At 49.8% G+C, this 23,248-nt stretch overlaps 1 protein-coding gene across 1 annotated transcript in view; it reads left to right on the plus strand.

The window, feature by feature from the left end:
- The first annotated feature begins 228 nt into the window (after nucleotides 1-228).
- Nucleotides 229-23,248, plus strand: part of SPTB (spectrin beta, erythrocytic) — a 140,844-nt gene continuing 117,824 nt past the window's right edge. Inside the window, exon 1 of the mRNA XM_073638915.1 lies at nucleotides 229-406. The gene's annotated coding sequence lies outside the window, so the exon portion shown is untranslated. The remainder of the gene's footprint in view (nucleotides 407-23,248) is intronic.

A 23,248-nucleotide genomic window follows, 5' to 3' on the forward strand; every position in this document is an offset into this window, starting at 1 on the left:
GAAGAGCAGAAGAGACTTGTGTACAGGTTGTGATCACCTAGGGTGTTCTTTCATGTTGCCCCAATAAAGGTATGACTGCCTTCCGGTTTGGTCGCCCAGTGGGTGATCCGGCAGTGATGTGTCCTGCCAGCAGAGTGACTGACAGCGTGACCGTGGCATTCCCCAGCTGACTGTACGCGCTTCCCTTATAGAGAGAGTATCTCGGCACAGGAATGTCCCTGCTCACTTACTGATAATCTTATTTTGGAACATGGGGTGTGTCTTGTGGCTGCAAAGTGCACAGCGCTGTGTATTAGTGACCTTTTTTCAGCTGTCCTTTCTCCTTTGTCCCTAAGCTTGACTTCATCTTTTCCATTGTGGTGGTGACATTGGATCCAACGTGAGGGTTGACCTGCAGGGAAACAAGGTAAAGCCTCAATTTCTATTCCTTGTGATCTTTTCTTTCTACGTTGTGGCTCAGAATTACTTAATTATTTAAATGTAACAGGTAAAATAATTTGGGTTTGTGGCATTTACTTCCTGCAAGATCTCAACCCATAAGGGGGTCCGATTCCTTATTGAATTTGTGCTGTTTTTTTGGTGACTTATTCTTCTTTGGATTTATGCTTTTGTTTTATTAGATATATATATATTTTATGTTTTCGCCTTTTTTTTTTAATGTTCTTCGTTGTGATCGGAGTATGGGGTGACCAGATGTTTTCAGCTGATTCGTCGTCATTACAACAGTTTTGCACAAGTATAATCCAGTTCAGAGTGATTTTATTTTATGACATTCTAGCAGAATATGCGGCTTTTTTTCAACAAAAAAAGTGTAAAAACGAAAGACATAAAGAGCATTTATATTTTTGCGCAAAATTCATTAACTGCGTGTGCCATTTTAAAGAATTTGGCACACAAAAACAAAAGAAAATAACGATTATTCATTTGCAAGATAAATTTCATTTAGAGATAAAAACCTGAGTTTCTTGTTTTTATTTACTTTTTTAGTCTACTTTTATTTCTGCAATATTTTGATTCCTACACTATTTAATACATTTTACTTGATCTTTTCTGCTTTTAAAGGGGTTGTCCAGGCTTGAGGTTCTAGTCTGCAGTGACTGTGACTGCAGACTTGTGAATCTTCACACTGTGCACAGTGCGCGCTGTTAGGATTCTCTGCTGCTGGGAGTGGGTGGTCATGTGACCACAAGTATGTGATTTGCATACTTCCTGCCACATTCCGACTAGATGTGTCCGGCCTTGCTCAGTTCACTTTCATTGAGCAAGTCTAGTCTGCAAGTGAACGCATGTATACAAATCACATACTTGCGTTCACGCGGCCGCCGCTCCCAGCATCGGAGAATCCTGACAGCCTTGCACTCTGCGCGCTGTGAGGATTCACCAGTCTTCAGTCACATAGGCTACAAGTCTGCCGTCACTCTAAGGCTAGAAAATCACTTTAACATATAGGTCTGAAATCCGGTAATATTCAGAAAATATACTTTTGTATAAATAATGAATTTGTCTTGGCTAATAAACAAGCGAGCAGTACATTTGGTGGCAAATCTGGAATTTCTATATGTTCCTAGGTATTATTTGGTGCTCCTAATACGTTTCCATCTATAACTATATTATTATTTCACTTTTTCGGTTGGATCTAGTTACATAATAGTTGGTTTTAGGCTCGTTAGCCTATAATAATTACATCTCATCATATGGTTTTCTGTCTATTAAAGGAGCGCTATCCAACTATATGTAATGTTCATCAAACTCAACTAAAAGTGTAGGATTAATCAGAATTTACCATAGGAAATTCCAATATGTATTGTTTTCTGTATCCCCCTGTATAGAAATACTTTGCTAACAGGCTCCCAATATGAATAAAAAGTATACTGTAGATTTTGTGGATGCCAAAGGAAAACCCCTTTAATTTTTTTTAATACATTTAATAACAAGCTTTAAAATTGATGATAAATTATACAATTTATTATAATTACTTTTCCATCTATAAAAAGCGTCCTGATAATTTGCTATCTTGAATCAGTGTTGATAAAAAGTATCTCTCTGCAGCACATGCTGTATAATTTACACATGTACACTGGATACTACTGTAACAAACCCTCAGCTGCGAATATGAGGCTTGTTACATGTTAAGGGGACATTTTCCTCCACAGATTTTGACGCAAATCATTGTATTTTTTAGTAACTGCAAAATGAATGCGATTTGTAAAATCTTATTCACCCCATGCTTTTTTTTTTTTTTTACCTTGCATTAAGAGTAGGTTCACATGCTGCAGATTTTTCTGCAAAAAAACACTAGTGACAGGAAAAATGCTGTATACAGGTGCACGTTTTTTATTTATTTTCCATGAGTTTTTTGCAGCTGAAAGAGTTGACATGCTGCAGATTTTTTTAAAAAATGCAGTGTGTGAATGAGATTTTTGCTGGTACTGTAAAGGGCAGCATTTTTTTTTCTGCACAAAAAAATACTGCAAAAACGCCAATGTGAACATACCCTAATTTTTCCAGTGTGTTTACTGCAGTTTTCCCCACTTAGATAAAAAATTGCTAAGCATCAAAAACGCACGGAATTTCCCCTGTGGTTTTCATGCAGAAAAAAAAAATCAAAAATACAGCATAGAAGTTTTTTATAATCATAATTCTTGGAACATAAACCGTCTGTTCCCAGGATTTAAAGGATGTTGATTGTGCTGAACCCCTTTGTATTGTAGGACCAAATTTTTCTATTTTTACAAGTTTTTTTCTATCAGGTCCAACTCTGGTCCAGAAGTTGTCCACACTTATTCTGTAATATGCTGATTTCCTTCTGACTGCGGGATGAACTGGAACTTAGTTCAGTTCTTTAGGGGAGAAACTTTTTTTTTTTGTGGCCTGAAGGTGAGATTAGCACAACTGCCAAATTCACCACGCGCCTTTTTCTTATTTTGATAAGTAGGGTCCTGAAGGGCGTGAAGGCTAAAACTAGTGACTACAGATAAGGCCGAGCTGCAGGGACTGTTATCTGGTGATAACGCCGTGTGTAGGATCAGAGAAAAACTTTCAAGATGCAGAGGAAGCAGTTTGAAGACACCATTTTATTATACATTTTAGTGTTTATCATTTGGATCATTACTGATCCGATTGATAATCGGAATGCTTGTTCCTGATCGACAGGGCGGCAAACACCCGACAAATGTGAAAAAACGCTTGTTCGTCTGGTGCAATGGTTATTAAGCTTGATCATTATTCTTAGCACGCGGTCCTGTGTAAACAGGAGATGTGCTGCCGAGAACAATGATATTGTGTGCACTCAGAATGATGGTATTAATTATTGTTCTGTGCGCATTGAACTGTAATCGGCCTTAAACGACTCGGCTAATCTGCGTCAGTAAATGGCTGTGATTGTGCTGTGTAAACTCAGCCTTAAAGGGAATCCGTCAGTAGGATCAACCCTCCTAAGCCGTCTATATGGACATGTAGGTCATAGGAAGCTGAATAAAATGACACCTTGATATCTGTGATCCGATGTCTTAGTCCAGAGATATCTATGTCTTTCTTAATATGTAAATGAGCTGTTAAGATCTATGGGCTGGACATAGATCTCCCTGAGAATCTGCCTCCAGAGATTATTATAAATGAAAGGGGGAGTTACCAGTGTGAGACATGTAATGGCTGACAGTCTGCTCTCATAATCACATAAAGCTGTACACTGAGATCAGAACTAACATGTGGATTTCTCTGGAATAAGACATCGGATCGCAGGTATCAAGGTGTCATTGTATTCAGCTTCCTAGGACCAGCATGCCCATATAGATGGAGCTTTGATCCTACTGACAGATTCCCTTTAAAGAGATACAGTAATGATGAAAAAGATATTTCAAATCCGCCATCTGGTTCTAGAGATATGGGCTTTTTTATTTGCTTCAAATGTTTATGGTCTGTAGCCAAGGGGGTGGTGCTTGCAGGGTAATTACCCAGAGAAGACTATAGACACGCACCTACATAATCTTGTGAGACACGCCTGTGTATGGAAGAGGCGGCTAAGATGGCTGTCAGTCTAACTGTCTTTCGACCAACAGCCATGCTAACTTATATGGCCGGCTTTACTCTTTTTTTTATAGTTTTTGTGTACTTTAATCATCTGTCGGGTTAGAGTCAGGAGTCCCCCATGGCCATTAGGTGGTCAGTCCCTACAAAATCAGTGGGTTTGGCTAATTTTCATCTAATATGTATGGACGGTTTTTATATTTGATGACCAAATAAAAAAGCCATTTAGTTGGTTCCTAGGGGCAAAGTGACACTTTTTTCCAGAACTTTAATTCATCATTGTACTTTATCTTTGAATTTAGACCATCAACACAATAAAAGCAGTCAACGATTCATATGTTACAGAGGCCAACTTGGCTGCTAGCCTATATTAAGAGGGTGATATAATACAAAAAAAGTCCCCTGTTCTGATGACAAAGGCATTCTCCAAATGGAGATGATTTGTAGGAAACTGTGACACGGTGCTTACGTTGGTGCATGCACATGTTCTCCAGAAAGCATGACGCAGCATCACGAGGGCGGGGTGTAAGGCCTTAGGACTGATAACACCGTTAAAACATTAAGACGAGCTGCGGCATAAGTCAGAGAGTGGTACGTTCTTATTTCTGTAGACCACAGGAAATGTTACAACCATGGATGAATATTTCCATATTTTAGCAATCTACCATCGTGAGTGCAGACTTTTCTTCTGAGCCATGAATTAGGTGCATGCAAGGGATTATAGAGCTGTGTATGAGAAAAATGAATCCTCACAAGATGCTTGGAGTAAAAACGACATGATCGGAGATATGGACCTCAATGCAAAGTCTGTAACGTGCGCCCAACCTATCACGTGCCATTTCTAATTCTGGGTCCTTCCTTTGTAGGCTGTGAACCCGACAGGCCCTAAGCCTTGGTTGTGTCTGCTACAACTCCATGTCTGTACCTATACCACAGGACATGATGAACCAAATGGAGATGTACTTTAAAGAGGTTGTCCACTACTTTTACACTGATTGGATGGGGTCCGACACCCGGCACCAGTGCCGATCAGCTGCTATCGGTGCTGGCGACTTACTTGCCGAGCTTGGCCGTCTACTTGTAGTGGTCGAGGCTTAGTACTACACATTCGCCTCCTATTCTAATCAATTACTACAAGTAGACGGACAAGCCCGGCAAGTAAGTGCTTCTGGCCGGCTACCGCCATCGCTGGCACCAATAACAGCTGATCGGTGGGGGTGCCAGGTGTCGGACCCCAACCGATCAGACCGACAGATCAAAAGTAGTGGGCAACCTCTTTAAGGCTGGGGTCAGATGAGCGTAGATTCTCTCCTCCGAGAATTGGATCGATTGACACTCCGATCAAACTCTTCTCCGAGATTGATTAGTGTCAGCATAGTGTGATCTTATCCTCTCTGATGAGGGAATCATAGTACAGGTGAGGAAAAGATGGAGAACAAAATTTCTCCATCTTCTCCATTGTGTGAGTCTGTGGCAATCGGACTGCACTCAGATTTCATCCCAGTGCAGTCCGATGATTTCCACGCACCCATAGACTTGAATGGGTCCGTGCCATTCGATGTGCGCTGCAGATCTGCACTGCCCCATAGTAAAACATTGGTTCTAGTGCTATCCAATAAAACATCAGATAGCACTCGTCCAATGTATACGCTGGTGTGAGCGAGCCCTCAAGGTAATCTGCCCTTTAGTCACATGTCTTACTCCAATACTGTGAAACTTTTTGATAAGAATGAAGTTAGTGCCATTTTTACACCTTTGTTAAAGAAGATTTCCTGTTTCCCCTGTCCACCAGCTGCAGTTTGTTTTATAGAAAACAAACAAACTGTGCTCTACTGACCCTCCCCAGGTCCTGTGCTGAGTCTCCACCACTACTCCTGGTGTCTTTTATTGTTGTGACATCACTGCTGCAGCCAATCAGTGACCTCAGCAGCTTGTGTGGCTCTCCAGGTTCAGCGGTACATTGCATACGGTACTCCTGACTGTGGCTGTTTCATTCATCATTCACACCAGTATGAAGTGGCAGAAAAGGTGTGAGGAGGACTGCAAAGATTTAACTCGAGATTAAAGGCAAAGCCACAATAAGAGGAATTAAAATTCCCCCAAAGTTCAAGAATAAACATAGCAAAAAAACGGCAGTAGTGTTTACCTGCCCGGGTGTCAGAACTAATGCACAGAATGCAGCAAACCCAAATAATAAAGATGGCGGCAACACAGATGCAAAATACTGATGAGACAACCACTCGCAACCTACCGGTTCATGGAGGGGGTGATTGCTTAGTATTAAAATTGCACACAAAGAAGTCTTGTATAGGGTGCTGGTCACACACAGGTAGTGCACAGCGTCTGGCTTACAGCCTATTGATAACGCCCATTCTATTAGATCAGGCATCAGATTTAACGGGCCAGGTTACCCACTGAGGACAGGTTGACCTGGTGTTTGTTTCTTCCTCTCTGTCTTTTCTAAGAGACAATTTGTCCTTGTTAACAGTGCAATTAGAGGGGAGCGTGGGATCGGTGCTCACTAGCCACGGCGGTGCAACCAAGTAAAACCGGCCCCGGTCTACCTCCGTGGTTCACCTTTAGAGTATGTACTTCTAATTATTAATCTAGGCTTTTGTCATTCATCCTCACATTACTGGGATAACCTTCACATGATTGTGTACATACAGTACAGACTGGGACACTGTGTATAAAACGTCAAAAGGTTTCTGGACTTTATGACTATAGTTACCCTTTCCTATTGTCCGGATTCTGCTACTATTTTGGATTGAATTGTCCTTCACTGACACTTTCTGGTAGTCAAAGAATTTGGCAGCTGTCGCTGAGATCATTTTAGCGGGGCTATTTAAAGCAACTCTTTGATTTTGAGAGATAAACATCTTGCTTTTTTGTGTTATAGTCTTAGTATTTGGTGCATCGGCCAAGGAAACTAGACGCACAAGTTTTAGTGCTTCTTCAGGAGCAACCAGAAATAATCCCAATCAAATATGTTTAAAGAACAGTGTCAGCTACTATTATTCATTAATATTAAAAAGTCAGCGAGTCCAACTGATCGTGGCTCCTCATCGCTAGACTGGGGTGCTCCTCGCTTCTTCTCTACTACTCCATAGCCAATCTCACCTGCCAGAGTTGTACACCTAAAAAGAAAGCTCTGTCCGCCTGTCCCAGTTGTACATCTATAAAGCAAGCTCTGTCCGCCTGTCCTAGTTGTACACCTATAAAGCAAGCTCTGTCCGCCTGTCCCAGTTGTACATCTATAAAACAAGCTCTGTCCGCCTGTCCCAGTTGTACATCTATAAAGCAAGCTCTGTCCGCCTGTCATAGTTGTACACCTTGTAAGATGGCCGCCGGACAGGTCCTTAACGGGAGATATGTATCACCAAGGTTGGTAGCTTCGGTGATGTGAAACGGGAAAAGTATGCTCCAGCACGTATAGTGCTGAGAGGGTTAATAGGGCGAATCAGGGCAGTCATAAGAGATGGGTAGGGGTGGCTGCTCACATATCCTCATCCCAGGACGTGGTTTGTTGTAAATACAATTGAGGCCAAGTGTCTCATTTGGTGTCTATGTCTGGAGACATGTGGATCTCCAGTGTGTTGGTCTGTGCTAAGGCCTTGAGAATTGGACACTGACCTGTAGCGGGCGAACCCGCACCATTGCATGGATATTTTGCTTTGTGTTTTTCCCTTTGTGCCGGGAAAGGCTGTCTTTTGTTTGCCTATGCTAAGCAGTTTATGAAGTCCGAATAAACCTGCCTGAACATTTTTATGAAAACGTTTCCTGTTCCTACCTGTACCGCGGCTGAGTGAGTACCAAACCCCTACAACCTATAAAGCAAGCTCTGTCCCCCTGCCCTGTCCCAGTTGTACACCTATAAAGCAAGCTTTGTCCGCCTGTTCCAGTTGTACACCTATAAAGCAAGCTCTGTGTGCCTGTTCCAGTTTTACATCTATAAAGCAAGCTCTGTACGCCTTTTCCAGTTTTACATCTATAAAGCAAGCTCTGTCCGCCTGTCCCAGTTGTACACCTATAAAGCAAGCTCTGTCCGCCTGTTCCAGTTTTACATCTATAAAGCAAGCTCTGTCCGCCTGTCCCAGTTGTACACCTATAAAGCAAGCTCTGTCCGCTTGTCCCAGTTGTACACCTATAATGCAAGCTCTGTCCGCCTGTCCCAGTTGTACACCTGTAAAGCAAGCTCTGTCCTCCTGTCCCAGTTGTACACCTATAAAGCAAGCTCTGTCCGCCTGTCCCAGTTGTACACCTATAAAGCAAGCTCTGTCCGCCTGTCCCAGTTGTACACCTATAAAGCAAGCTCTGTCCGCCTGTCCCAGTTGTACACCTATAAAGCAAGCTCTGTCCGCCTGTTCCAGTTGTACACCTATAAAGCAAGCTCTGTCCGCCTGTTCCAGTTGTACACCTATAAAGCAAGCTCGGTCCGCCTGTTCCAGTTGTACACCTATAAAGCAAGCTCTGTCTGCCTGTTTCAGTTGTACACCTATAAAGCAAGCTCTGTCCTCCTGTCCCAGTTGTACACCTATAAAGCAAGCTCTCTCCGCCTGTCCCAGTTGTACACCTATAAAGCAAGCTCTGTCCGCCTGTCCCAGTTGTACACCTATAAAGCAAGCTCTGTCCGCCTGTCCCAGTTGTACACCTATAAAGCAAGCTCTGTCCGCCTGTCCCAGTTGTACACCTATAAAGCAAGCTCTGTCCGCCTGTTCCAGTTGTACACCTATAAAGCAAGCTCTGTCCTCCTGTCCCAGTTGTACACCTATAAAGCAAGCTCTGTCCGCCTGTTCCAGTTGTACACCTATAAAGAAAGCTCTGTCCGCCTGTTCCAGTTGTACACCTATAAAGCAATATTTGTCTGCCCATCCTAGCTGAAGACCTATAAAGCAAGTGTGGCACCCCAGGGGTCTGGTTGCCACAGTGGTAGAAATGCCATGTCTGAGAGCGAGCATTGGTTTTCCTGGTCAGGAGCAATATTGCATGCCACACCTCCTGCCCCAGTCCAGGGAGGGGAGGAACCTGCCCTTTATAAACTGGATCTGGGGCAGGGTTAGGGAGTCGAGTCGAGTCTAGTTCCAGAGAAGGGACAGAGCAGCAGCAAGGAGCTCTGTAGGAGCCAGGAGCTGAAGACCAGGGACTGAAGCAGAGCTCGTCCTGGCAGAAGACGCAGAGAACCGGACACCGGAGTCTGAGGCTGTGGGGATATCTACACCCAGCAGCAGAAACCACCTGGCAGGGGATTTCTGGTCCTCTGGCCATAGAAAGCCCGGAGGCTCAGTCACACGCAAGGGACCGGCACCGCCATCGAGGAGTGGAAGGTACCAAAGGCCCCAAGTCACCAGCCATACGGGTGAGCACCACACGGTACACTCAGGGACGTGGGCTGCTACACGACTACAGCAAGGTAGCCGAGAAGAGTGCAGTCAGACGGGAAGGTCTATACCTCCATCTGGCCAGGGGGACTCTTGTTCGCTCACAGACTGACCAGGCCTCTAATGTTAGCCAGTACTCCCGGCAGGGCCTTCTTCATTACCAACAGTAAAGACCCTGAACTGCACTGCAGGATTCTGAGTCATTTCTGCTGCGCCCATGCACCACAACCCTCACCATCTACCGACGCTGCCCTGAGGCTATACTCCTCCCATGGGGAGTTATACTACCCTCTGCTGCGCACACCACACCAGCCTCAGTGGTCTGCCCCGCAGCGGCGGTTCTCAGTGACCGCAATCCACGGGTGGCGTAGTCGGACATTTAAATATTACAAAACCAAAGAAACAGATCCGCCACTGGTTTGACCACCCTGAGCCACGGGACCGGGTCGCCGCCACGGAGACTACAACCCCCAGTATTACACAGAGACCTGGCTCCGGGTATTCCCCTACACACACGGCCCAGGGGGCGCGTCACAAGCTTTGTCCACCAGCCTCCGTTGTACACCTATAAAGCAAGCTTTGTCTGCTGTCCTAGTTGTGCACGTACAGTTGAAACCAGAAGTTTACATACACTATATAAAAAGACACATCTGCATGTTTTTCTCAATATCTGACATGAAATCGGAATACACCGCGTGCAGAATTATTAGGCAAATGCGTATTTTGATCACTTTGATACTTTTTATACATATTGTCCTACTCCAAGCTGCATAGGCTTGAGAGCCAACTACCAATTAAGTAAATCTGGTGATGTGCATCTCTGTAATGAGGAGGGGTGTTGACTAATGACATCAACACCCTATATAAGGTGTGCTTAATTATTAGGCAACTTCCTTTCCTTTGGCAAAATGGGTCAGAAGAGAGATTTGACGGGCTCTGAAAAGTCCAAAATTGTGAGATGTCTTGCAGAGGGATGCAGCAGTCTTGAAATTTCCAAACTTTTGAAGCGTGATCACCGAACAATCAAGCGTTTCATGGCAAATAGCCAACAGGGTCTCAAGAAGCGTGTTGGCCAAAAAAGGCGCAAAATAACTGCCCATCAATTGAGGAAAATCAAGCATGAAGCTGCCAAGATGCCATTCGCCACCAGTTTTGCCAGATTTCAGAGCTGCAACGTTACTGGAGTATCAAAACGCACAAGGTGTGCGATACTCAGGGACATGGCCAAGGTAAGGAAGGCTGAAAAACCACCACCTTTGAACAAGAAACATAAGATAAAATGTCAAGAATAGGACAAGAAATATCTTAAGACTGATTTTTCAAAGGTTTTATGGACTGATGAAATGAGAGTGACTTTTGATGGGCCAGATGGATGGGCCAGAGGCTGGATCTGTAAAGGGCAGAGACCTCCACTTCGACTCAGACGCCAGCAAGGTGGAGGTGGGGTACTGTTTTGGGCTGGTATCATCAAATATGAACTTGTGGGACCTTTTCGGGTTGAGGATGGAGTGAAGCTCAACTCCCAGACCTACTGCCAGTTTCTGGAAGACAACTTCTTCAAGCAGTGGTACAGGAAGAAGTTGGTATCGTTCAAGAAAAACATGATTTTCATGCAGGACAATGCTCCATCACATGCATCCAACTACTCCACAGCGTGGCTGGCCAGTAAAGGTCTAAAAGAAGAAAAAATAATGACATGGCCCCCTTGTTCACCTGATCTGAACCCCTTAGAGAACCTGTGGTCCATCATAAAATGTGAGATCTACAGGGAGGGAAAACAGTACACCTCTCGGAACAGTGTCTGGGAGGCTGTGGTGGCTGCTTGTAACATACCTGGCGGCGTCCTTGCATGGTGGTCCATCTCCCACTGTGCAAGAGCGCGCACTTGGTCTCCAGTCCAGAATGTCTCTCTGGCTTCCCTCCATGCTGTCTGTTTGTGTCTGTTTCTGCTGCTTAAGGGCGGCGCCCGATCACTTCCTGCTTTTTGTACCTGCTGTGGGTCACACCCCTTGTGCGTCCTCAGCCTATTGCTGTCTGTCACCTGGTATATAGCTCAGCTGCTCCCATCTATCCCTGCCTGAGCATAGTGTTTCATTCAGTGTGTGCTTGCATTCTGAAGGTGCCAGGTCCCGTTCATTGTCTCCTGCCTTGCGGTATCAGTTCCCGTGTCTGAACTGAGTCCTGTCTTTGTCTCCTGCCTTGCGGTATCGGTTCCCGTGTCTGAACTGAGTCCTGTCTATGTCTCCTGCCTTGCGGTATCAGTTCCCGTGTCTGAACTGAGTCCTGTCTGTGTACTCTTGCCTGCTGCCTCTGCTGGAGGCTGTATTTCCAGGCCTGTCTGAACACGCTCCTAGCCTGTTCCTCCCGCCTTCTAGGGGCCGATTACCTAGACCCGCTCCAGTATCTTGTCTGTCCTGTCTGAACACGCTCCTTGCCTGTTCGTCCCGCCTCTCTGGGGGCCGTATTCCCAGACCCGCTCCTGTATCCCGCTGCAGTGTCGGTCTCCTCCGTACACTCAGTTCCAGTCTGAACTCTCTCCTATCCTTTACCTGTTTTGCCTCTATGTCCGTTCCCTTCCTTTTTCTGCAGAGTCTGAACTCGTACCTAACTCCTGCTTGTTGTCTCTGTACTCCCGTTTGTGAGTTTGTGGTCCACTCGCTACTTCACTGCAAGTACCCTGTGGGTATCTGGCTCTGCCTTTCTCTTCCTGTCTGTTCCGTGTGAACAGAGCCCAGTCCCCCCTGCTCTGCCTTGCTTGCCGCTCCGGCGGTTTCCGCTCTGCTCCTGCCTTGTTTGTCGCTCTGCGGTTTCCGCTCGGCTCCTGCCTTGTTTGCCGCTCTGCGGTTTCCGCTCTGCTCCTGCCTTCTTAGCCGCTCTGCGGTTTCCGCTCTGCTCCTGCCTTGTTTGCCGCTCTGCGGTTTCCGCTCGGCTCCTGCCTTGTTTGCCGCTCTGCGGTTTCCGCTCTGCTCCTGCCTTCTTAGCCGCTCTGCGGTTTCCGCTCTGCTCCTGCCTTGTTTACCGCTCTGCGGTTTCCGCTCTGCTCCTGCTTAGCTTGCCGCTCTTGCGGTTTCTGCTCTGCTCTTGCCTTGCTTGCCGCTCCTGCGGTTTCCGCTCTGCTCCTGCCTTGTTTGCCGCTCTGCGGTTTCCGCTCTGCTCCTGCCTTGTTTGCCGCTCTGCGGTTTCCGCTCTGCTCCTGCCTTCTTAGCCGCTCTGCGGTTTCCGCTCTGCTCCTGCCTTGTTTACCGCTCTGCGGTTTCCGCTCTGCTCCTGCCTTGTTTACCGCTCTGCGGTTTCCGCTCTGCTCCTGCCTTGTTTACCGCTCTGCGGTTTCCGCCCTGCTCCTGCCTTGTTTACCGCTCTGCGGTTTCCGCTCTGCTCCTGCTTAGCTTGCCGCTCTTGCGGTTTCCACTCTGCTCTTGCCTTGCTTGCCGCTCCTGCGGTTTCTGCTCTGCATCTGCCCGCTGCTCCGGCAGCCCCGTCCTGCTCTGCTTCTGCTCGCTGCTCCGGCAGCCCCGTCCTGCTCTGCATCTGCTCGCTGCTCCGGCAGCCCCGTCCTGCTCTGCATCTGCTCGCTGCTCCGGCAGCCCCGTCCTGCTCTGCATCTGCTCGCTGCTCCGGCAGCCCCGTCCTGCTCTGCATCTGCTCGCTGCTCCGGCAGCCCCGTCCTGCTCTGCATCTGCTCGCTGCTCCGGCAGTCCTGTCCTGCTCTGCTTGTGCTCGCTGCTCCGGCAGTCCCGTCCTGCTCTGCTCTTGCCCACCGCTTCGGGCGTTCCCTCTCTGCTGTGTTTGGCTACTGCATCTGCGGTTCTGTTTCTGTGACCCAGTCTGTACTGGGTCTTGTCCTCTCTGTGCTCCAGCCCGTCCTTTCGGCCAGTACCTCCCCGCCTGCATACTCGCCTGTATCCACCCGTCTGCATACCTGCCGTGTTCGCTTATATCCACCAGTCTGTGCCAGCCTAACCTGCCTGTTCCAGTAATCCCTGTGTGGGTCAACCCCCGTGTCCGGAGTTTGACCTGGAGTAGCACCTGGTCCCTCTGCCCGGTTTCTCCCTGGTGCACTGGCGTCGTATGCCGTCGTGCCACCTTGGTCGGATCGGCCAGATACTTAGTCACGCCCCTCCAGGCACTCTCCGGTTCATGGTCCAGTGGAACCACTACTCCCGCACACGCCAGTCAGTCCGGGCGTGTGCATAACAGCATGCTCAGGCCATGGTTCCCGTTGAGCCCCACGGCCTTCGCTCTCTGAGAAGTTTTCCAGCGAATACATGCATTAAAAATAAATAAATAATTTTTTTTTTTTTCTCAGCTGAGTTCCAGGCGAATTACGCACCCGTCCAGATGGATCTATCTGCTCTCGTTCCTGCGGATCCGCCACGTTACTATGGGGATCCAAGACAAAGTCGTGCATTTGTGGAGCAATGCATGCTACACTTCAAGTTCTACCCTCTATGTTTTCCCACCGATCGGGTTAAGGTGGCATTCATTATGTCTTACCTGGCGGGTGATGCCTTGGAATGGATCAACCCCCTATATGAAACACAGGATCCGAACCTCCTGGACCTAATGGCCTTCCTGGTGGCCTTTCTAATGGTCTTCGATGATCCTAACCCTGAGGCTCCTGCTGAAGCTTCACCTCCCAATATCCCGGAGCAGCCCCGATGGGTAATGTGTGTGGGTAGCGCAATAGTCCTCCAGCCCAATGAGACTACTGCACACCCAGAATCCTCACAGGGTGACTACACTTTCCGGAATACTTCTCTCAACCTCAAGAGGCAGTCCAGACGTACTAGACGTAGAGGCAAGCCGTCACGCCAGGGTCTGTCCTCCCTGAGACCTCCTGACCCCAACCTTGAAGTCCCTACTGAAGCTTCATCTCCCTGTATCCCGGAGAAGCCCCAACGGGTAATGTGCGTGGGTAGTGCACCGGTTCTCCTGCCCAAAGAGACTTCTGCCCATCCAGACTCCACACAGGAGAACTTCCTGCACCCGGCATCAGATGCTTCACCCACTTTAACCGGTGTGCATGTCCAAGGATGCTCCAAAGCTGTGGTTACCTCTGAGTCTGTGCACCTCTACTACCTGGTGGAGGACCCCCTGTTGCCTCCTGAATCCTCCGGGATACCACTCGATGACAAATGGAGAGAGACTTCTCTACACTCGGTACTCAATACTTTGTCTGCTTCGTCCTGTGAGCCTGACGATGGGTACCCCAAAGTGGTAGTTACCCCCGAGTCTCTACATCCCTCCGACCAGGCGGAGGACCTCCAGTTGTCTCCAGAACCCTTCGGGGTGCTACCTGGTAGCGAAAGGACAGAGACTCTCCTATACTCTGTACCTGATACCTCGCTCGCTTCGTCCAGTGAGTCCAACCTAGTGTACTCCGAAGCAGAGGTTACTCCCGAGTCTCTACACCCCTCCGACCAGGCGGAGGACCTCCAGTTGTCTCCAGAACCCTTCGGGGTGCTACCTGGTAGCGAAAGGACAGAGACTCTCCTATACTCTGTACCTGATACCTCGCTCGCTTCGTCCAGTGAGTCCGACCTAGTGTACTCTGAAGCAGAGGTTACCCGTGAGTCTCTACACCCCTCTGACCAGGCGGAGGACCTCCAGTTGTCTCCAGAACCCTTCGCGGTGCCACCTGGTGGTGAATGGACAGAGACTTTCCTATGTCCTGGATCTGATACCTCGCTTGCTTCCTCCAGTGAGTCCGACCTAGTGTACTCTGAAGCAGATGTTTTCTCTGAGCCTCTGCACTCTTCTGACTCAGCGGAGGACCTCCAGTTGTTTCCTGAATTCTCCGGGGTACCACCAGATCACAAAGAGACAGTGACTTTTTCTCATTATGTACCTGATAACCCGTCTATTTCTTCCTGTGAGCTTGACAAGATGGACCTCGAAGCAGAGATTAACCCCAAGTCTCTGTCCCCTTCCAACCCGGTGAAGGACTTCCAGTTGTCTCCTGTACCCTCTGGGGTGCCACCTGAAAATATGTGGAGAGAGACTTCCTTGTGTGCTGTTCCTGGTACTCCACCCGTTTCGTCTGTTGCTGAGGATGGCTGAATAGGAGGTAGCATCCTAACTAACTAGATGGGATCAATTTTTCCTGTGGACAGTGGAAGTGATCTCCTTGAAGTGAAGGACTGGTCCTCGAATTCCATGCGGAAGATTCTGGCAGGCCTGAAGAAGAGGGGGCGTAAGGGGGGGGGTACTGTAACATACCTGGCGGCGTCCTTGCATGGTGGTCCATCTCCCACTGTGCAAGAGCGCGCACTTGGTCTCCAGTCCAGAATGTCTCTCTGGCTTCCCTCCATGCTGTCTGTTTGTGTCTGTTTCTGCTGCTTAAGGGCGGCGCCCGATCACTTCCTGCTTTTTGTACCTGCTGTGGGTCACACCCCTTGTGCGTCCTCAGCCTATTGCTGTCTGTCACCTGGTATATAGCTCAGCTGCTCCCATCTATCCCTGCCTGAGCATAGTGTTTCATTCAGTGTGTGCTTGCATTCTGAAGGTGCCAGGTCCCGTTCTTTGTCTCCTGCCTTGCGGTATGAGTTCCCGTGTCTGAACTGAGTCCTGTCTTTGTCTCCTGCCTTGCGGTATCGGTTCCCGTGTCTGAACTGAGTCCTGTCTATGTCTCCTGCCTTGCGGTATCAGTTCCCGTGTCTGAACTGAGTCCTGTCTGTGTACTCTTGCCTGCTGCCTCTCCAGGAGGCTGTATTTCCAGGCCTGTCTGAACACGCTCCTAGCCTGTTCTTCCCGCCTTCTAGGGGCCGATTACCTAGACCCGCTCCAGTATCTTGTCTGTCCTGTCTGAACACGCTCCTTGCCTGTTCGTCCCGCCTCTCTGGGGGCCGTATTCCCAGACCCGCTCCTGTATCCCGCTGCAGTGTCGGTCTCCTCCGTACACTCAGTTCCAGTCTGAACTCTCTCCTATCCTTTACCTGTTTTGCCTCTATGTCCGTTCCCTTCCTTTTTCTGCAGAGTCTGAACTCGTACCTAACTCCTGCTTGTTGTCTCTGTACTCCCGTTTGTGAGTTTGTGGTCCACTCGCTACTTCACTGCAAGTACCCTGTGGGTATCTGGCTCTGCCTTTCTCTTCCTGTCTGTTCCGTGTGAACAGAGCCCTGTCCCCCCTGCTCTGCCTTGCTTGCCGCTCCGGCGGTTTCCGCTCTGCTCCTGCCTTGTTTGTCGCTCTGCGGTTTCCGCTCGGCTCCTGCCTTGTTTGCCGCTCTGCGGTTTCCGCTCTGCTCCTGCCTTCTTAGCCGCTCTGCGGTTTCTGCTCTGCTCCTGCCTTGTTTGCCGCTCTGCGGTTTCCGCTCGGCTCCTGCCTTGTTTGCCGCTCTGCGGTTTCCGCTCTGCTCCTGCCTTCTTAGCCGCTCTGCGGTTTCCGCTCTGCTCCTGCCTTGTTTACCGCTCTGCGGTTTCCGCTCTGCTCCTGCTTAGCTTGCCGCTCATGCGGTTTCTGCTCTGCTCTTGCCTTGCTTGCCGCTCCTGCGGTTTCCACTCTGCTCCTGCCTTGTTTGCCGCTCTGCGGTTTCCGCTCTGCTCCTGCCTTGTTTGCCGCTCTGCGGTTTCCGCTCTGCTCCTGCCTTCTTAGCCGCTCTGCGGTTTCCGCTCTGCTCCTGCCTTGTTTACCGCTCTGCGGTTTCCGCTCTGCTCCTGCCTTGTTTACCGCTCTGCGGTTTCCGCTCTGCTCCTGCCTTGTTTACCACTCTGCGGTTTCCGCCCTGCTCCTGCCTTGTTTACCGCTCTGCGGTTTCCGCTCTGCTCCTGCTTAGCTTGCCGCTCTTGCGGTTTCCACTCTGCTCTTGCCTTGCTTGCCGCTCCTGCGGTTTCTGCTCTGCATCTGCCCGCTGCTCCGGCAGCCCCGTCCTGCTCTGCTTCTGCTCGCTGCTCCGGCAGCCCCGTCCTGCTCTGCATCTGCTCGCTGCTCCGGCAGCCCCGTCCTGCTCTGCATCTGCTCGCTGCTCCGGCAGCCCCGTCCTGCTCTGCATCTGCTCGCTGCTCCGGCAGCCCCGTCCTGCTCTGCATCTGCTCGCTGCTCCGGCAGCCCCGTCCTGCTCTGCATCTGCTCGCTGCTCCGGCAGTCCTGTCCTGCTCTGCATCTGCTCGCTGCTCCGGCAGTCCCGTCCTGCTCTGCTCTTGCCCACCGCTTCGGGCGTTCCCTCTCTGCTGTGTTTGGCTACCGCATCTGCGGTTCTGTTTCTGTGACCCAGTCTGTACTGGGTCTTGTCCTCTCTGTGCTCCAGCCCGTCCTTTCGGCCAGTACCTCCCCGCCTGCATACTCGCCTGTATCCACCCGTCTGCATACCTGCCGTGTTCGCTTATATCCACCAGTCTGTGCCAGCCTAACCTGCCTGTTCCAGTAATCCCTGTGTGGGTCAACCCCCGTGTCCGGAGTTTGACCTGGAATAGCACCTGGTCCCTCTACCCGGTTTCTCCCTGGTGCACTGGCGTCGTATGCCGTCGTGCCACCTTGGTCGGATCGGCCAGATACTTAGTCACGCCCCTCCAGGCACTCTCCGGTTCATGGTCCAGTGGAACCACTACTCCCGCACACGCCAGTCAGTCCGGGCGTGTGCATAACACTGCTGCACGCAATGTTGATCGAAAACAGATCAAGCAACTGACAGAATCTATGGATGGAAGGCTGTTGAGTGTCATCATAAAGAAAGGTGGCTATATTGATCACTAATTTTTTTTGTTTTTGTTTTTGCATGTCAGAAATGTTTATTTCTAAATTTTGTGCACTGATATTGGTTTACCTGGTGAAAATAAACAAGTGAGATGGGATTATATTTGTTTTTTATTAAGTTGCCTAATAATTCTGCACAGTAATAGTTACCTACACAAACAGATATCCTCCTAAGATAGCCAAATCTAAAAAAAAACAACTCCAACTTCCAAAAATATTAGGCTTGGATATTTATGAGTCTTTTGGGTTGATTGAGAACATAGTTGATCAATAATAAAAATAATACTCTAAAATTCAACTTGCCTAATAATTCTGCACACAGTGTAAACCTTTCCCATTTTAGGTCAATTAGGATTACCATAAATTTTAATATTTGCCAAATGCCAGAATAATGAGAGAGAGAGAGAGAATAGAGGAAAACATTGGACTATTCTGAAGTGGCCTTCTATGAGCCCCGACCTAAATCCTATTGAGCATCTTTGGAAAGAGCTGAAACATGCCGTCTGGAAAAGGCAACCTTCAAACAAGAGACAACTGGAGCAGTTTGCTCATGAGGAGTGGGCCACAATACCTGTCGAGAGGTGCAGAAATCTCATTGACAGTTACAGGAATCGTTTGATTGTAGTGATTGCCTCAAAAGGTTGTTCAACAAAATATTAAGTTAAGAGTACCATCATTTCTGTCCAGGCCTATTTCATGAGTTTAATTTTTTTTAAAAAAAGCAGGGTTGAAAAGCAATGTCTGACTTTCATTTGTTCATTTTCATAGATTTTTAATTTATTATTACTTTTGTCAGATTCAAGTTATTTCTGTAGTATCGGCGTCTCTGCCCCCTGACAGGCAGAGACGCCGTTCCTCTTACCGCCGCGCTCCCTGGCCGGCGTCCTCCGGCGCTCCTGCTTCTGCTGCTGCCGGCGCGCGCAGCTTCCCGGGCACTGTGCTTAGGGCGCGCGCGCGCTCCCTCCCTCTTAAAGGGGCCGCGCGCGCCGTCCTAAGGAGTCTCCGGCCAATGGCCGGAGGACCTCTCATATAAAAGGCACCTCCTCCAAAATGGAGGTGCCCGTACAGGGTTGTAGCTTTGTGTGTAAAACTCGGCTTCAGCCCTCAGGTCCCGCTGCTAGCCTGACTACTAGTCCAGTCCGCCAGCCTGACTACCAGTCCAGTCCGCCAGCCTGACTACCAGTCCGCCAGCCTGACTACCAGTTCAGTCCGCCAGCCTGACTACCAGTCCTGTCCGCCAGCCTGACTACCAGTCCTGTCCGCCAGCTTGTCTACTCTCCAGCCCGACAGTCTGTCTACAGTCCAGACCGCCAGTCTGTCTATGCGCCCTGCCCGCCTGCTTACCTGGAAGCACCTACCTGTTACCTGCTGTGCCTACCAGCCAGCCTACCTGGAGGCTCCTGCTTGTTACCTGCCGTGCCTACCTGTCAGCCTACATGGAGGCTCCTGCTTGTTACCTGCCGTGTCTGCCAGTCCGTCTTCCCGGATCACCCGTCAGCCTGCCTGCCGTGCTCATCTGCTGTACCGGTCAGTCCCTGTCTTCTGACCCGTGGGAGTCACCTGCTCTCATACAAGGTCTGGCCCAGAGTAGCACCTGGTCCCTCTACTCGGTCCTTCCCTGGTCACGGAGTCGATTGAGCCGCCGTACGACCTTGGTCAGTCCAAGTTGATACCTAGTTACGCCCCTCTGGTCCCTCCTTGCACCGCAGCACAGAGGTTCCACCACCCGGATCCGTAACGGTTTGCACGGGCCATGGAACCCGATGGCCCCCAGGCCCCTTCGCTTGCTGACCTGTACCAGGAGGTTTCTCGTCAGAGATCCCAACAGGAAACCATCCTGACCTACCTGCGGTCTGTCAACTCTCGCCTGGACACGCTGTCTGTTCCACCTGTGCCCGCCTCGAGTCGAGCGACACCCGCTCCGGCTGCGCCGCTGCCTACCAATAACACGGCATCCAGCCTAGGACCCTGGCTTTCTGCGCCTCCTCGTTTTGGAGGTGACCCCGTCCTATGTCGGGGCTTTCTGAACCAGTGCACGCTGCACTTTGAACTTCTGCCACATCAGTTTCCCTCCGACCGGGCCAAGGTGGCGTTCATCATGTCTCACCTCACCGGGGAAGCATTGGCATGGCTAAACCCTCTATGGGAGAGAGGGGATTCCCTGGTGTCCGATCTTCCGGCTTTCCTCACTGCCTTCCGGAGGGTCTTCGATGAACCCGGACGAAGGATTTCTACTGCCTCCTCATTGCTCCGTCTCCGCCAAGGGAGTCTCACCGTGGGCCAGTATGCCATACGGTTCCGTACTCTCGCTTCTGAGCTTGCCTGGGACAACGAGGCCCTGGTGTCCACCTTCTGGGAGGGTCTTTCCGGTCGGATTAAGGACGAATTAGCCGGCCGGGACATTCCTATCACCCTGAATGACCTGTTGTCACTAGCTACCCGGATTGACATCTGTTTCCTACAATGTGCTAAGGAGACTACCCAGGAGAGAAGATTTCCCCGTCTTGCTCCTGTTTTCCAGAAACCAGCTTCCCAACAAGCAACTTCCCGGGCACGCTCGCCCGAACCTATGCAGATCGACCAGACCAAGCTGGTCAAGTCTCGCCAAGAAACACGCCCAGCCGAGGGGAGCTGTTTCTACTGTGGTAGTAAGGCGCACCTGATCCGTTCCTGTCCGGTGAAGCCGGGAAACTCCAGTGTCTAGGACCGCTTGGAGAGGTCGTCCTAGGCCAGAGTAAATCCTCTCCGTTCTTGACTTTGTCCGTCTCTATCTCCTGTGGAGAGAACCGCTTCTTTGAAACTGCACATCTAGATTCCGGAGCCGCTGGGAATCTAATTTCCCAGTCCCTTGTAGAGAAGTATCAGATTCCTACCAAACCTCGGGCTGAACCATTGGTAGTCGCTTCCGTGGAAGGAAGACTCCTTCCGCTGACCATCTTGCTCGTCACAGAGCCCGTAACCCTGTAGGTGGGAATGCTGCACTCAGAGAGGATCTCCTTCCATCTGCTTTCCGGACTGTCTCACCCCCTTTTGCTAGGTCTACCCTGGCTACAGAGACATAAACCCGTTCTGAATTGGCAATCCGGTGAGGTGCTCCTTTGGGGGCAGGAGTGCCATGAGACCTGCCTGGTTCCGGTTTGCCCGGCTCGACCTCCATCTACTCCGACTAATTTACCTGGTCTACCGGCACCTTACTGGTCTTATGCTGATGTCTTCGACAAGAAGGAGGCAGAGACACTGCCACCTCATAGGCCATATGATTGCCCTATCGACCTGGTACCTGGTGCCACTCCACCCCGTGGGCATATTTACCCGTTGTCGTTGGCCAAAACCCGGGCCATGTCAGAGTACATCGAAGAAAATCTGGCTAGGGGATTCATCCGGAAATCTTCCTCCCCGGCTGGAGCCGGATTCTTCTTCGTAAAAAAGAAAGACGGTTCACTACGCCCCTGTATCGATTATAGAGGACTCAACCAAATTACTATCAAAAACAAATACCCCCTGCCGCTCATCTCTGAGCTGTTCGACCGCCTTAAAGGCGTGAAGATCTTCACCAAGCTCGATCTTCGTGGGGAGTATAACTTGGTCTGGATCCGCCAAGGAGACGAGTGGAAGACGGTATTCAATACCCGGGACGGTCACTATGAATACCGTGTGATGCCCTTCGGTCTCTGCAATGCTCCCGCCGTCTTCCAAGAATTAGTTAACGACATCTTCCGTGATCTCTTATATTCTTGCGTCGTGGTGTACCTGGACGACATCTTGGTCTTCTCTCCGGATCTTCCTACACACCAGAGGGATGTTCGTCAGGTCCTGCTTAGGCTCAGGCAGAATCACCTATAAGCAAAATTTGAGAAATGCCTCTTCGAGCAGACCTCTCTTCCGTTCCTGGGCTATATTATCTCTAAGACAGGTCTACGGATGGACCCCGAGAAGGTCTCTGCCGTCTTAAAGTGGCCCCGTCCGGAGGGGTTGAAGGCGATTCAGCGATTCCTTGGCTTCTGCAACTATTACTGTCTCTTCATCCCACATTTCTCTTCCCGGACTGCTCCCATCTCTGCGCTCACCCGAAAGGGAGCAAATCCTAAGGAATGGCCGTCCGAAGCGGAGGAGGCCTTCCTTTCCTTAAAACAAGCCTTCTCTTCTGCCCCTGTGCTGCACCGTCCGGCTAGCAACAAACAGTTCTTTCTGGAGGTTGATGCTTCCTCTTCTGGAGCCGGAGCGGTGCTCACCCAGAAATCTTCATCCGGGAGAATGGTAACCTGCGACTTCTTCTCCAAGCTCTTCTCCTTGTCTGAGCGCAGCTACTCCATAGGAGACCGAGAACTGCTAGCCATCAAATTGGCGCTGGAGGACTAGCGTTACCTGCTCGAGGGGACTCTGCACCCGGTGGTCATCTATACTGACCACAAAAACCTGGCATATCTACAGAATGCCCAAAGACTCAATCCGCGTCAGGCCCGGTGGTCTTTGTTCTTCGCCCGCTTTAACTTTACCCTACATTACCGCCCAGCGGACAAGAACGTTAAAACCGACGCCTTGTCCCGATCCTTCCTGTCTTCCGATCAAGAGGAGGAGCCTATGCATATCATCGATCCCTCCAAAGTGATGAATGTGGCCCCCTTGGACCTGTCTCGTCTCCCACCCGGTAAGACGTTTGTAGCGGTTCCGGATCGTAAGAAGGTTCTTCACTGGGGTCATTCATCCAAACTAGCTGACCATGCTGGCCAGAAGAAGACCTTCCTGCTCATTACCCGGCATTACTGGTGGCCTACCCTGCGCCAGGATGTGGTAGACTTCCTCACGGCCTGTTCATCCTGTGCCCGCAACAAGGTTCCCAGACATCTTCCAGCCGGCCGTCTCCTGCCTCTTCCCGTACCTGCTGCCCCATGGCAACACATTGCTATGGACTTTATTACTGATCTTCCTGTTTCTGCCGGTTGTACGGTCATTTGGGTGGCCCACTTCATCCCTCTGCCTGGTCTCCCGTCTGCATCTGTGCTGGCTAAAGACTTCATCCATCACATCTTTCATCTCCACAGCCTACCCCTCCACATTGTGTCTGATCGGGGGGTCCAGTTCACTTCGCGCTTCTGGAGAGTTACGTGTAAGCTGCTGGATGTCACCCTGGATTTCTCCTCTGCTTACCATCCGC

The sequence above is a fragment of the Phyllobates terribilis genome, unplaced genomic scaffold, assembly GCF_046119375.1.
Source record: "Phyllobates terribilis strain yellow unplaced genomic scaffold, ASM4611937v1 Scaffold_7__3_contigs__length_470593459, whole genome shotgun sequence".
NCBI lineage: Eukaryota > Metazoa > Chordata > Amphibia > Anura > Dendrobatidae > Phyllobates > Phyllobates terribilis.